Source organism: Sander lucioperca, chromosome 2 (assembly GCF_008315115.2).
Source record: "Sander lucioperca isolate FBNREF2018 chromosome 2, SLUC_FBN_1.2, whole genome shotgun sequence".
NCBI classification, from domain to species: Eukaryota; Metazoa; Chordata; class Actinopteri; order Perciformes; family Percidae; genus Sander; species Sander lucioperca.
This window is the reverse complement of record NC_050174.1, coordinates 7790410-7805569: the sequence shown is the minus strand read 5'-3', so window position 1 is coordinate 7805569 and position 15160 is coordinate 7790410. Positions and strand designations below refer to the sequence as shown.

General features: G+C 41.1%; 1 protein-coding gene across 2 annotated transcripts in view; it reads right to left on the bottom strand.

Moving 5' to 3' along the window:
- Positions 1 to 15160, bottom strand: part of sh2b3 (SH2B adaptor protein 3) — a 55609-nt gene that overhangs the window by 39432 nt on the left and 1017 nt on the right. The gene's annotated exons all lie outside the window — the stretch shown is intronic.

Genomic DNA, 15160 nt, shown 5'->3' with positions numbered 1-15160 from the left:
CTGCAAAGAATCTCTGGCAATCAACCAGTCATAGAGTATCTTAAAAGGTCCCATGGCATGAAATTTTCACTTTATGAGGTTTTTTTAACATTAATATAAGTTCCCCCAGCCTGCCTATGGTCCCCCAGTGGCTAGAAATGGCGATAGATGTAAACCAAGCCCTGGGTATCCTGCTCTGCCTTTGAGAAAATGAAAGCTCAGATGGACCGATCTGGAATCTCCTCAGTATGACGTCATAAGGAGGAAGGTTACCTCCCCTTTCTCTGCTTTGCCTGCCCAGAGAATTTGACCCACCCATGAGAAAGAGAGAGACATGGCTTGAAAACAAGCGAAGCATGGCAGTTGGTCAAGGCCACACCCCCACCCTCTACCTTGCCCCCCCTCTACTCCTCAATAGCATTTAAAGCTACAGACACAGAAATGGCTGATACTAAGGAAAGCTCAATGTGGGACTGGCTCTAGTGGCTGTAATTCTGCACCAATTTCGGGAAAGAGACTTCAGATACAGTATTAGGGGACCACTAAGGCCTATATAAAAGCATCCAAAAAGCAGCATGTCTTAGGACCTTTAATAGATAAGGACGGGCGCAGTTCAGTCAAAGGACAATTGGTAACCATTCAATTTGTGGAAAAACAGTAAATTGAATCAACAGCAAAAACACTCTAAGTGCATAATTTAAGTATAGCTTTCGGAAATCTTAATCTTAATCTTAGTCTGGAAGTGAAGAGAAAAAATTAGAAGAGTGAAGTGGAGTAAATAAAAATTACTAAATCACTTCTAAATTGCACTAATGTGGATGACATTTGAATTGAATGAAAACAGTAATTCAGTCAGACACTGAATGAGGCCCCGATTTGAGGAAGTACGGTTAACATTTCTCAATCAACCACACTGCCTGCTCAGCCATCTGTGTGTTTGTGTGTTTACATGTTCTGTTTCAATGATCCTTCTGCTTTTTTGTTGCTTTTTATTCTTCATCATTCAGGCCAATTACATGGACTGTGATCGCTTGATTCCTCTCTTTCTCTGTATTTAAAGAGCAACAACTTTGATAATATAAATTGGCAAACAAAAAACTTGACCTAAGATCGTTGTGATTTGAACCAATAATTTATACTGATGAGGTTTTTTCTCCGAATTCTGTTTGGTAACTTATTTGAAAAAAAAAACAACCTGGTACCACAGTGAGCTTTGTGCATTGGATGTTAGGGTCAGATCATGTTGTCACTCCATATGCAGCAGATGATGATACAACATCTTTGTTTACCCCTAAAAAACCTCTGCTGCTCGTCTAAACCTCTGACTCATAAAAGCTTAAAAGCAAAACGTTTTGATGATAATTTAGAATGTGTCGCTGTCCAATTGGCAGTTTGGTCTTACAGCGTGCTGTTAGACTGTCAAAATGTAATTAATTCTTCTGGAGGCTAAATCTTTTTTTGCCCACTTTTTTCCATTTCTTTGAGAGCAGGCTGTAAAAGATGTGACAGGAAATGAAGGGAGAGAGGGAGACAGAGGAGGAACTACAGGCATGTTACCTGCCTCCTGGACTCAAAACATGAACGCTGCGATTATATAGTGAGCATCTATTTTTCTAGGGTTTTCTGGGGAGATTTGGTAGTGCTTTGGTGGCCTTAGACAGCTTGGCCTCCTACAGTTTGTCTCTGCTACTTGTTATTCTCTGTCCTGTGCTTTGTTTCACTTCTCTGCTTCTGTTGCTGCATACTAATGTATGCTGATTAGTTTAATCTCAGTAGGCTTTTCTTTTTTTGTAAAGTCCTGTAGGATTTGCTTATAATATTGACATATTGCCTCATTGGCCACATGAAAACATCATCAGTATTGTCAAAGCTCCATGTTGCCCTCACCGTTCTTCGCAGAAAGAGGTCAACAACATTCAACAGCCCTATTCTTCTACAGTGCATAATCTCTTACCTATCCACCATAGTTAACTAACTGCTACTTTTGTAATCAGAAATAAATTATGCAGTAGTTAAAGGGTTAACCAGAGAGCCTCACAGAAAAGAGGAAACAGGATGCATACCTAAGTATTCAAGTATTATACACTGCTGACCCCAAGCACGCTCAACCCATCCAGTAGCTACAGATGATTAGTAGGAGGAAAGACACATTTTCAAAGAACCACAACAGGCCTTAGCTGATGCAACAGTGGAGGTTCTTGGTTAATGCAGACAGCCCATAGATGATACAATGTTGTATAATCAGCCGGAGAGTTGCTAGATGTTAACTCGGCCGTCACGTAGCAAAACAATGACCTTAATACATACTTAACTGAAGTTTCATCAACAGGTTTTGGGAAATAACTTTGTCTGATTTGAAACTATAGCATAATATGATTTTGCAGTTACATTTGTTGCATAGGGTGGTAATGGTTGACTATTTCAGCAAAAGCGGATGGTAGAATATCTCATCACGGAACACTTACTGGCAGGAAAACATTGATCGTATATATATATGTACCCATTCTGCCAACTGAGCTATCCTGGCCACAAGTGATGTTTTAAAAGATCCCAACATGCATTTTACAACAACTGTACTTCATTTCTATCTGTTGCTTCCCACAAAAGAGCAACAGTTGAATAAACTCACAGTAAGACCTCGGCTACAGTAGTATTAAAAAGGGTTTATCATTCTCAAACTACAACCTATGGCATATGTACATGTACATACCATCTTCCCCGAATGCCGCACATAAGGCTCTATTCTAAATACAGGAAGTATGAGTGAGTGAGTGAGTGTGTGTGTGTGTGTGTGTGTGTGTGTGTGTGTATTCAGGTGTGTTTTGGAGGGGGAGCTCACAGACTGTGGTCCAACAGATCACAGAAAACCGCAAGAAATAAAAAAAAAAAAACGGGGGGGGGTGGGGGGGTCGTTGTGGTCCAGCCAAACATGGAGCAACATGTCTTGTTATCTCACGGCTAACATTAACATCTCTCTCCCTTTCTGGTCCCAAACGACGACGTTAAGAGACGAAGTTGTGAATTCTTGAGATTGTGTCACGCAACAAGCCTGCTAATTCTTTCATTTGTATCATCAAACATACCAAGAGGACATCATCAAACATACCAAGAGGACACGTGCGTCAGTGAGGGAGTCAAAACTTGGCACCGTGAAATATTGCGTCATTAAAGTTCCTGGATACGTCCGGTCACAACAACTAATTCCCTTCCTGCACTTTTCAGAGCATGCTCAGTGCATGGCCCCTTGTGCCCCTCCAGCTGGCCCCCCCAGAAGCCTGTTTCTATCTGCCTGGCCAGCCCAGCGATGACTCAGCACTGACTGACTGACTACAGAACATGACACACACACACACACACAGACACACACACACACACACAGACACACACACACACACACACACACACACACACAGACACACATACACATCCTCTCGCTGTATCCCTCTGGGGGCTCGGCCGTCTCTGTTCCCATGGTTTTCCCTTTCTTTTCATCCTCTCTGTCCTCTGGTATGCGGATCTCCAGATGTGTTTGGATTAATGCTTCCTTTACTCTCACCTTGACTGAGGGCCTCACAGGACCATGTTCAAGTTGTGAGGGAAAACAAAAAGGCTAATACAACTGTGTGTCTCCTTTCTCTGTTATTAGCCAGGACCTCTAACCTCAACTTAGCGCTTTGTTATCGTATTATTGTTTTGTTAGACAGCGTTCAGCAGGAGGTGACAGAAGAAAATAGGCCAATTCAAACACACTAAGTTGCAAATAGAAAAGAATCCTGCACAATAGAGTCAAAGTCCTGCATTCCCTCCTTTCTTTCTTCCTCACCTTACTAATCACTCCCTCCTCCTCTTCCTCAATGCCTACATTCTTCACGGTGACACACACACACACACACACACACACACACACACACACAGAGTGCTTTCTTCGTCTCTCTCATGTGCTTTACAGCAATCAGGCACAGCTTTTCCTGCAGCGCCAACACCACAAGCTGCTTTAAAACTGCTGTCCTGAGGAACTTAGTGGCCAATGTCGACATCAGTTGCAGGTTTTTTGTCAACTAAATAATATAGTTTATAATATAGTTTTAGAGAGATATAGCACAATCTCTTTATCTGAACCTCTAACATAGGGTCTACCAGATGGGAACAATTAGTCGATTAACTGATTAGTCAATCAACAGATAATTAATCAGCAACTACTTTCTCAAAAAATAAGCAAAAAGCAAAAATCCAAACATTTTCGTCTTCTAGCTTTTCGAATATGAGAATTTGCAGGTTTACTTTTTACTTTCATTGTAAATTGAATTGCTTCATGTTGGTCAGAAAAATCAAGCAACTTGAAGTTTGTTGCCGCTTTGGCCTGTGATATCCACTTGTCACAAATTTCTTACAATTATTAAAGAAACGTATTGCCCTGACGCACTGTGGATGTTAGGGAGGTTGTCTCAACTGCAGCTTCATAATGTAAGTTAAGACGATGATCCAAACTGTTTAATGTCAATTGAGTCAATTTTAGGACCTAGAAGGGTTAAGAAATGTGAATATCAGCACTATGTGTTGCACAGCTCTTACCCTCCCTCATAACTTTGTTTCTCCTGACACCAGCAGTGCTTTTACTGGGGACAGCCTAAAGCTTCTTCTTTTTTTACAGATTTTAATCAAGCAGGAAGGAAACAGGATGTGTGAAAGACACACGTGAATTGATTATAACTCGAGTGGGTAACATCATGACTCGTGTCAGCTCACTGAGCTGATTTTTAACACAACCTTGGATCAACCTCTGGACACATTGGGGTTTGAACATATGATGCAGTGGTATGTCATCCCCTCTGAATGCCAAAAATGGAAGGGTTAGCAGTATGCCTGTGGTGGCCAGTAAACAGTATCCTGGCTATGGCCTATTGGGAGCAGAGCCAAGATGCATTTTCCTTGAAACCAGCATTGTCTGTGAAAGACACACACACTGCCAAGCTTAAGCCTCTGACCACAGCAACATTACGTTTTCATAAAATAAGAGAGATGGCATTAATTCATGTGCAAAACCAAGTAATTTAAATTTATACAGACAGACTGAGGCTTGCATTACTCGTAGCTAATTATCAGTGCTGCTGGTGGAAGCCTTGTTGCAGGGAGGTCCTATTTATATCTCAAGAGCTTGGTATCAGCTCTCACACACCACACAGTGCTCCCTGTTGTCCCCAGTTAGGAGCAGCTCTTGTTTGATGCAATGGACACACACACACACACACACACACACACACACACACACACACACACACACACACACACACACACATATCGATAATCAGCAAATCAATTGATTGCAGAAACAAATATTAGTATTAGCCTGAATTCACTCTCGCTAAGAATGTTGGGAGGTTGTTTCTTCTGTAACTTCAAAATGCAAGTTTACACAACCTAATTGGTTAAAGGATCGTGGAATGTTGGAAATATATTGCTCCTGAAGTCTGACTTCAAAGCAACATAAAGATGTCAGATTGGGATCAGGGTGTTATTTTTCCTCTTTTATAGACCAAATAATGAATTGATTAACCAAGAAAAATAATTGTCAGATTAAAATAATTGTTAGTTACTGGGATCATTTAGCTCCACCCCTGCACTGTGCTCATATGTGGATTTTCTGACTACAACTAGCATGAAGCCAGCGAGCAGCAGCCCAAACCTCAAGTCTTAAAAGTTTCCTTGCAGAAAACTACCTCCATGTTTTTATAGTCATACATCATGCTAAAAATCACACATCTTCTTTTTCTAACACACACACAAAGAGACGTGTGTGTGTGTGTGTGTGTGTGTGTGTGTGTGTGTGTGTGTGTGTGTGTGTGTGTGTGTGTGTGTGTGTGTGTGTGCGTGTGTGTGTGCGTGTGTGTGTGTGTGCGCGCGCGTGTGTGTGACTAACTCGTCTGAGAATGTGTGCACATGTTCACTTCCATGCAGTGTTTGGTTGTTCAAAAATAGGATGTGCTCCTAATTGTCATACTCATTATTTAAGATGCAATTTACAGCAAGCCACATCCGTCTGACCTTTATATAGCCCTGGCCTTATTAGACATCAGCCGGATCCAATCTATTGCTTTACAACTCAATTAGTCTGCATGGCATCAAGGCTCTCTGAGACATCAAACACTCCAATTTTACAGGAAAACTGGAGTGGAAAAAATAAATAAATTGGAAAAGAAAATGCGGCAACATGTGCATCACAAGGGCAGGGATGAAAAGCAGATTTAGTTACCACCTTTGAATTTTCATTCTCTAAATCACTGAATGAATCACAGAGCTAGGGATACATTTACAAAGCAGGGAGAGAGTGAGTGTATGACAGTGGGAGTTAGGGGCTTATTTTAAGAAAAGAGAGAGAGAGAGAGAGAGAGAGAGAGAGAGAGAGAGAGAGAGAGAGAGAGAGAGAGAGAGAGAGAGAGAGAGAGAGAGAGAGAGACAGAGAGACGGAGAGACAGAGAGGAGGACGCTGTAAGGAGTGGAGGGAGTCAAACATGAAAAGGAAGAGGAGACAGAGAAACAAGGGTCACATGAAATAGCCAGAAAGAGAGATGAGGGGATAATGAGAAGGCAGGCAGGAAGTGAGAAAAACAGAGCAGGAGAAAGGTCAGAGGAGATAGCGCCAGGTCCAGGTGGCAAAGCCAAAGAGGAACAGAGACCAAAAGATATCTGCTCTGCCTGGGCAGCAATCACAGCAACAGGAAGCCCTGCCCTGGCAAGCAGCGACCAGTGCACACACGCACGCACGCACGCACACACGCACACACGCACGCACGCACGCACTAGTTTAATCTGAATCTCACTCTCGGTTACTGTTTAACGAACTAAAGAACAGAGATCTTTTTTTACTGAATATTTGAAGGCAAACTGTTTATGTTGACATATAAAACTATAAACTTATATTAAACTTATAACACTTATTTTGTTGCAATTGTAAGTTCTTGAAATTAATAATAAAATATTGTTCAGTATTTTGTCATATCATCAAGAATATCATTATCATAGATAAACCTGAAATATTGTGATATTATTTTAGGGCCATATTGCCCAATCCTAATTGAGGTCTCAATTATCTATCATAATTATGAATCCATCTTCTGTAACAAAATAACTTTACTGCACTGGTTTTATTTTACACTTTACTTACAATGAAAAGGTAGAGCATTAAAACCCTGCTTAAATCAAGATTAATTAACAGTGGAAACCAAAACCATGATTGTGGTGTCTATTATAAAATGTAAGCAGCTCTATTCCATCCTTGCCTTACATGAACATTGAAGACAAACAAAATTTCAGCAAAATACAAGAGGGACATCCATGCAAATCCACAAACAACTATTGTGCAAGTATCAGAAGAAAAAGGACAGGGATTCCCACCTAAACAGTTCAATATTGTTATTTCCACTGTTAGCTAACACCATTTAACGTGAAGCTTTTTTCCATCCCTTTCACTTCATGTTTTATACTTTACTGCAACAAGCTGCTATGTATCAACCTGGTGGCAGCTACACGCAGCCCGATTGATCAGAAGCATAAAAATAGAAGGCCTACATGAGAAAGATCTGCAGTTGCAGGGATGGGATTGGCTGAGTCTCAGTGTTCCTGTTTGTGTGAAGTGAGATGTGAAAGAGCTTTGATAATGAACAGAGCAGAAAGCGAGACGCACACAGCTTACATAATTGAAGAACATATTGTAACGGAGGAAGTAGCGCTGAAACATGAGATAACCCTCGGCCTTAACTACCCACAGCCTGAGGAACGCATCAGCTGATTCAGGGAGAAACAAACCTGCAGCCTACAAACACAAACCATTAGTAAGGCATACAATGTTTGTTCTTTGCATACAGTAGGTATAACAAAGACAAGGACATGTTTATTTGTGTCCAGCCTGTCTTCAAATACTCTGTATTCTTGCATTTAATGAGCAAGAAATATTTTGTGCAACACCTCATGTAAAAAGAAAAAATACTGATATACCCACAGTAAATAAGCATAGCTACGGGGCGATAAAAACCTTTAGTCCTCAACGTTTGGCATTTACTGTTGCTGACACTCTTATCCAGAGTGGCATTGGTAAACATATACATTTTTCTAAATCACAATCACATTACACTAAAGATATATATATTTTTTTTACCCGTTTGCATCTGGGAAATACATTTTTTTTATAATAAAGAAAAGAAAACAAGAGGCAGTAACAGCTGTGAACTGGCAAAGACTTTTCTTTTGTCTTGCATATGTGTAGGCAAAATAATATTGGGTACATAGGGTTTTTGTTTTGGTTAGCGTATTCTCTGGCTCTACTTTCCAACAACAATGCAGGCTCCAACCCAACACAATACTGCTATTCTTGAGACGCACAGAAATAAAGGCTGGTCGCTTTCTGGTCATTTCCTGTGGCCTGGGAACGGAGAGAGGGAGGCAGGTTGGGAAAGGAACCAAACTAAAAGGCTGGATCTGTGATAAGAAAGGGATTCACACTAGCAAGGATCTAAAGTAGGAAATGAACTGTATGCTGGAGTATCAAGACCACTTTCCCCATCACTACTGCAATTGAAAACAAATCTGGGGTTTACCTTAAAAGAAAAAAGTATTATGAATATGTGTCCAGTAGTACAACAAGCATCCTTCCAGCTATCCGGAATCCTACCAATGACTAATACAAAATGTCTCTGCACAGTCTGCAGCCTATCATTAGACTGCAAAGACAGACCCTGGCATGTCAAGGAAACACTAAAATATAGGGCTCCCAGAGACATAATGACAGGCAAAAAAAGGAAAAGAGAGAAGTCAAGTTCTGGCTTTGGCTGCAAAGATAGATGTGATGTGTGAGGGGAGACTAAGGGAATGAGGTCAATAGTGACCGTCAGGCATCACAAACAACCTGTCATTTAATGCCCTTTTCCTTCTTGTGTTTTGTCCATTCATTACGCCCTGCGACCATTTCTAAAAACTGATGTTTAGTGCTGAGCAACATGGTCGACATGGTAGATTAGTCTGCGGATTACTTTCTCCATTCATCGATTCATTCTTTGCTCTGTCATCAAAAAGAGAAAAAAACCCATCACAATTTTCCAGAGAACAAGGGGATTTCTTCAAATGTGTCACTTTGAACAATAGTCCAAAACCTAAAGACATTACCGTACATACAATTTAAAGGCACTGAGCAAACAGGGATGAGGAACAACTGGATATAATCTCATCTCATTCATCTAAAATGCATGTTTGATGCTTTCATATGTCAATACTTTCCCTAACGTTAGGTTGGAGACCTAATTTACCTGTTGGGCCACAGACTGAAGAAAATGACAACACCCAAACTAGCAGTTAGTCCGACCAGTTGAGATTTTGCTGTTCGCAACACTAGATTTGGATTATCAAAGACACTAGCAAAGGACCGTTTAGCTTTAAACATTTTAACCGTGTTTAAGCCAGCTACTAGCTAACAGTAGGCTAACGTTACCTGAAATGTAATGTGAACTAGCGCCACGTGTAGTGATGCTTCGGTTGCCTGTAATGTCAATTTCGGAGCACCAGAGGGCAGCACAGTCATTTAAGTAGTACTGAAATGAGGCACCGGAATCTGCTTGCTATTCGGACCAGTAGATACTGGTTGTACCTAGTCTCGCATTGTAAGACCTTCCTCCACAGCGCTGCGGAGGGTCTGACTAGTCCACACAACATTCCTGGATAGGAGAAAAATGTGCTCTGGTTTAGGGATAGATCGATTATCGGCCCTGGCCGATTATCGATACCGTTGTCGATACAGACTAGGGTGTAACCAACCCTACTTCCGCTGTTAATTACACAAACCTGAATCTGAATATTGTTTGAAATAGGCATGCTTGCACTGCACAAATCTTATTGTTCAATATACTGTGCACCCTGTTAAAATAAAATAAAAATTGGATAGATGCACAGAAACTTTTTTCCTGCACACAAACTTTGAGCCCTGGCAAAATAAACACTGACAGACTGCACATATTACAGAACATTAAATACTCATACTCTGTATAACTAAACAGTTTTAAGTGCGTTTCTCAGCTACAAAGCTGACCTAAAAAGCTGACCTAAACTTCTTACTGGAACTCTTAAACACAGGCTTAGTTTCTGAAAAGCTGAAAACAACAATCCATCATTCACAACTCACTTGAGACAAATCAATTCAATACAGCCAATACAAGCATTTGAGACTCAAATGCTCCAGCCAACGACAGAAATCTCTGGTTGAAATCCACAAGCACTTTATGAATGAGTCATCCATACCCGAGATGCGTTTCTGATTCATTGTGAGTTATGAAGATGCATGATAGTAGTTAAGATGTAAGCTACTATATATTATGTAGGTGTGTATGTTGGGGGAGGTTGTTTGGGGGGTTGGGTGTGAGGTAACTGATGATCGGCTGTGAATCATCTGCCGGCATCTGACTTCCTGGAAGGCTAATTCAGACATTATTAACTTTTTCCACATTGGGACTCATGAATCGAGTTTCATTGTCCCCAAGACACAAAACATCACCCAACAATCCTGTTTTTTTGATTTATCTCTGCAGTGATAGCAAACTTTGTGCTTGTGTTTGAAATAAACTTGCAAATGATGCAAATTGTGTATTTTGCGTGACAATGTGTTGCTACTTTCACTTCAACTTAGACATGACACAAAGAGGAACAAACATACAAAGGGCTATTTGATATGGGCCTGTATTTAGGGCTGCAACTAACGATTATTATCGATCAATCTGCTTTGATTGTTTTCTCAATTAACTGATAAATTGCGGTCTGTGAAATATTTTTTTTAAATGTGAAAAAATTGTTTCCCAGAGGCCACAGGGCTGTCTTCAGTTAGCTTGCTATGTCTTGTTATGTTACTTTTGACAAAAAAAACAATAGATCCTCACATTTGAGAAGCTGAAACAGAGAATACTTGGCATTTTTCCTTTAAAAATTACTGAAATGACTAATCTATGATCAATATAGTTGCAATCAGCTAATCCATTAATCGACCAACTGTTGCCGCTCCAAATGTATGCACTCGTGAAATTTCTCATGACAAAAAGCAAACATTCCGGGTGTGTTTTTTCTTAAGTTTGACAAAAGCCAAATGCTTGACCCCATCTTATGTCCTAACTGCGCACACACACACACACACACACACACAAAAATGTATTGCAACTGCAGAGCCTAACCAGCAATTTCCACTGGATGCCTAACGGCTGCGGATCCGCTCCGGAACGTCGGCGGAGTCATTAGGTTGCCATTAAAGTCAATGTGTGTATTTCCACTGACTGCGGAACGACTGCATTTCGACTGCGTCCCAGCTCCAGCAGTCCGCAGCCCTCCGGAGCAGATACACAGAGCTTCTATTTTTGCCGGACGCCGGAGAGCTCTGCAGCAATTCAGCACACGGCAGATAGTGCAGGACAGGAAGTCAAGCACAGAAACAAAATAAAAATCCGGTTAATTTTCAAAATAAAATACACCGTGCTCACGGCGGATCATATTTCCCTGCACTACACCTTGAAAACACAGCACAGAGTTGTTTCCCCTCTACTCCTCTGGATGGAAACAAACTGTTGTTGGTTTTGTGGTTCTATTCTGCGTGAATTCGTGAGATATTGTGTGTCCTCGTGACTACAGCTGTCAGTCATGGCTGCAAACGTTCCGCAACAAATCCGGACCTAGTGGGTATTGACGGACGGCGGAGCACGCAGCCGTTCCGCAGCGGAGCCGGTCCGCAGACGTTCCGCATCCAGTGGAAATCCGGAGTTAAAGTACACACGTTTTTTTAACAACATCCTCATCTGCTGCAGCTAAATCGGGCCTATAATCAACATTCTCAACAAGCACAGGGGCGCATTGGGGTAAACACATGCAAATACGCACACAGTCTCTAATTATTGCTGCTTTGGAAAGAACACACAGGCACACGTGTGCCCCCCCCCCCAAACGCTTACGTGTGCACACACACATGCAACAACTTAACTCTACTACTGCGTGCCTTTTGTGTGTGTTTGTGGTCCACATTTAAATCTGAGATTTTTTAGCTTAGCTGTTTGGGTGGCCAAGGGCTGTGTGAGTCAAATTACACATAAACTGCTAGAAAACCTGTGTGTTACGTTGTAGAAGGTCCTTATTAACACCAGAAAAGTGCTTTCTTTTTCTTCCATTTTCTGCCTTAACCCGCCTCTTCCGTCTTTCTCCGTCATACTTCTTTAGCAGATTCCTACTTCTGTGTGTCTGCCAATTTATCTCCCACGATTTCCCTCTTCCTCCTTTCCCTCCTCTCCTCTCCCCACAGGGCTGCTGTGGGTCAGACCTTTCTCGTGATCTCATCAGTGGACTTCTTAGAACCCCTGAGGGAAGTAGAAGAGCTGGCATCCAATATCATCTCAGTTAAAGACAGTGAACCATGACATGTCAGGTCCACGGCTGATAGCTGACTGCAGAGTCCACTACTTTCTGCATTCCTTCTACGTCTGCAACAACACATACTGTATATAAAGCATGTATACATCAAATGTGCACAACGCTTCAAAAATGTCCAGTTTCCATAAAGCTACAGTTTTTTCTTTCAAGGAAAGATGTCTCAGACAGCAACTGAAACAATTTTTTGTTGTGGTGCATAAAATCCCCCAACTAAGTACCGGTAATCATGTCATGTTGCAGAAAATCTCATTATAATCATGCTGAATAATCGTCATCCCCCTCTTTAGGGAGAGTCCAAGATTATTCGGCGCTGAAAACGTAAAGCAGGAATTTCTATTCACATGGTCATCAAGCCTGAAAGTCATTAAAATGATTTTTGTCAATATTGTGTGTTTGTAGTCATTACATGTTTAGGTTTTACTGCATTTGTGTTGAGGTTGTGCATGGGGCCAGAACAGAACTTCTCTTGTCCATACCACACTGAGCAAAAGAGAAGTGAAGACAACACCAAAATACCCAATTGTCAGAAACCAAGGAAGTCTGTAGGGAAGTAAACACTTTTCTAAAATTCATCAGAAACATTTGTGACTGTAGACAACAATTACAGTAGAGATCTGGAACTGCACGGAACCTTAAAATTATAGTCCACCTTTTGTCTGGGTTTGACAGAGTTAAACTGTCTACCATGGAAAATATTGTGTACAGTTCAGCTAGCGTTACTTCCCCACCCTAGAGGCATGTTTTTCTGCCTTTTGTGCTTCAGTGACCCAAGGTTTGATAACTGTACATAAACATGTACCCTGCAAATGTGTTTTCATATGTATTAGATGATATACATTTTTAAAGAGGACCTGGCAATATAACATAGCTGATAAACTGATGATAATAATATATATTTGTCATACTGTTATACCATGGTAGCTATCCCTTTAATATCTCCTGGTGTATTTAGGCCATTTTTATTTATGTAATATGGGACCTTGATTTAACAGGTACTTAAATTGCTGGATTAGCCATAACAAAGACATTCCTGATTAGTTGATCAATAATCAGTTTGTCAATTGACTTTTCAAATTTGTTTTTACTATATAACAATGTGTATGGCCCAACAAAGTCTAGTACTGGCTGCCAAGTATATTTTGACACTTTTTAACAATAGCAATGGTTCAGGAATTCATTTTGGCCTCATTCAGTTTGCTCCAAATTCCCAAAACCTATCCCAAGGTACAGCCAACCTGATCTCACAGAATTCCGTGAAATGAACACGGCCCGTTAACTCAAAATCTGTGGCAGTTTCACGGAATCACTAAAAGATTCTGTGATGGGCCAACGGAAAAATTCCGTGAAATGAAAACGGCCCCTTAAGTTAAGGAAAAGGTTGTGGGTGGGCTTACGTTTCCATGACATGCGGGACAACAATGGGACAGTTGGGTTTAGGAAAAGAAGAACGGGACGGTTGGGTTTAGGAAAACAATAACTGGACGCGGGACAACAACGGGACGGTTGGGTTTAGTAAAAGAAAAAAGCGACGGTTGGGTTTAGGAAACGTGACACGCGGGACACGATCCTCGGTCTCCTGGGTGAAAGTAAAGAAAGAAAGAAAGAAACGCGGATTTTCGGGCTTTCATACTACTCGCTACCGTAGTCGCTCTTAATGCTACGTCATCTTCTCATTGACTTTACATTGGCGTTGTTTTCCGTGGTGGCCACACGGAATTTTCACACATTCCGTGCCACCACCACAAAATGCGGTGTTAATAGTTTGTGATCATTTCACGGAATTCTGTGAGACCAGGCTGGGAACAGCATATGTATACTGTACACTAAAAGGCAGCCAGGTGTGACAGTCAAATAAACAGTAAAACATTATGTGAACGCCAGTACAACTGCCTGTGTTACAAAACCAGAGCTCATCCAACAGTTAGCCATGTTAGTCAGCTAATATTGAATTTATTTTAATATTAATTAATAGTTATTCAATGCTCTGATTATCAGAGTTCAACTACATAAATGTACTAGTAGAGTAAAAAGTACAATATTTCTCTCTGAAATGCTGTGGAGTGGCGTAAACTGGAAATACTATAAGTAAGTATAAGTATATAAGTAAATAGGTATCCATTTCCGCCGCTCCTACTAACTGTACAGTATAATAACTATTTTGGTCTGAAAATTTTGGGAACCATCCCAACTTCACACCTGTTGCCTCAGAATGTACACAAACCTGTATTTATCCACACACACACACAGACAGACAGACAGACAGACAGACACACACACACACACACACACACACACACACACACACACACACAATGAATAGGAGTGAATTCCCCCTAAAACACACACCAAAATTACTGTTTTGATTTACTGCTATACAACACTGCATTGTGAAACCAAGTGGCTGCTCCCCACTTGTTCCTCTTCTCCATCCTGCAGTCATGAGGGGTGACCACTGACCTGAGCACGCGCACGCGCACACTCACGCGCAACACACAATAACGTCATACAACAATGAAGTTCACATTTCAAGTGCACACTATTATTGTGTTGGCTATTTATGGGGAAATTACGGACAGCAATGTGACTTTTTTTATGTTTTGGCCTATTAACATGTATCACAAGTAAGTCACAATAGGTTGCATATTGCGACATCACCATGGAGACCACGGTTGATAGACTTGCGCCAAATAATATTGAAAAGTCACAGTAACATGCACACGCTTCAACTACCAAGTTACAA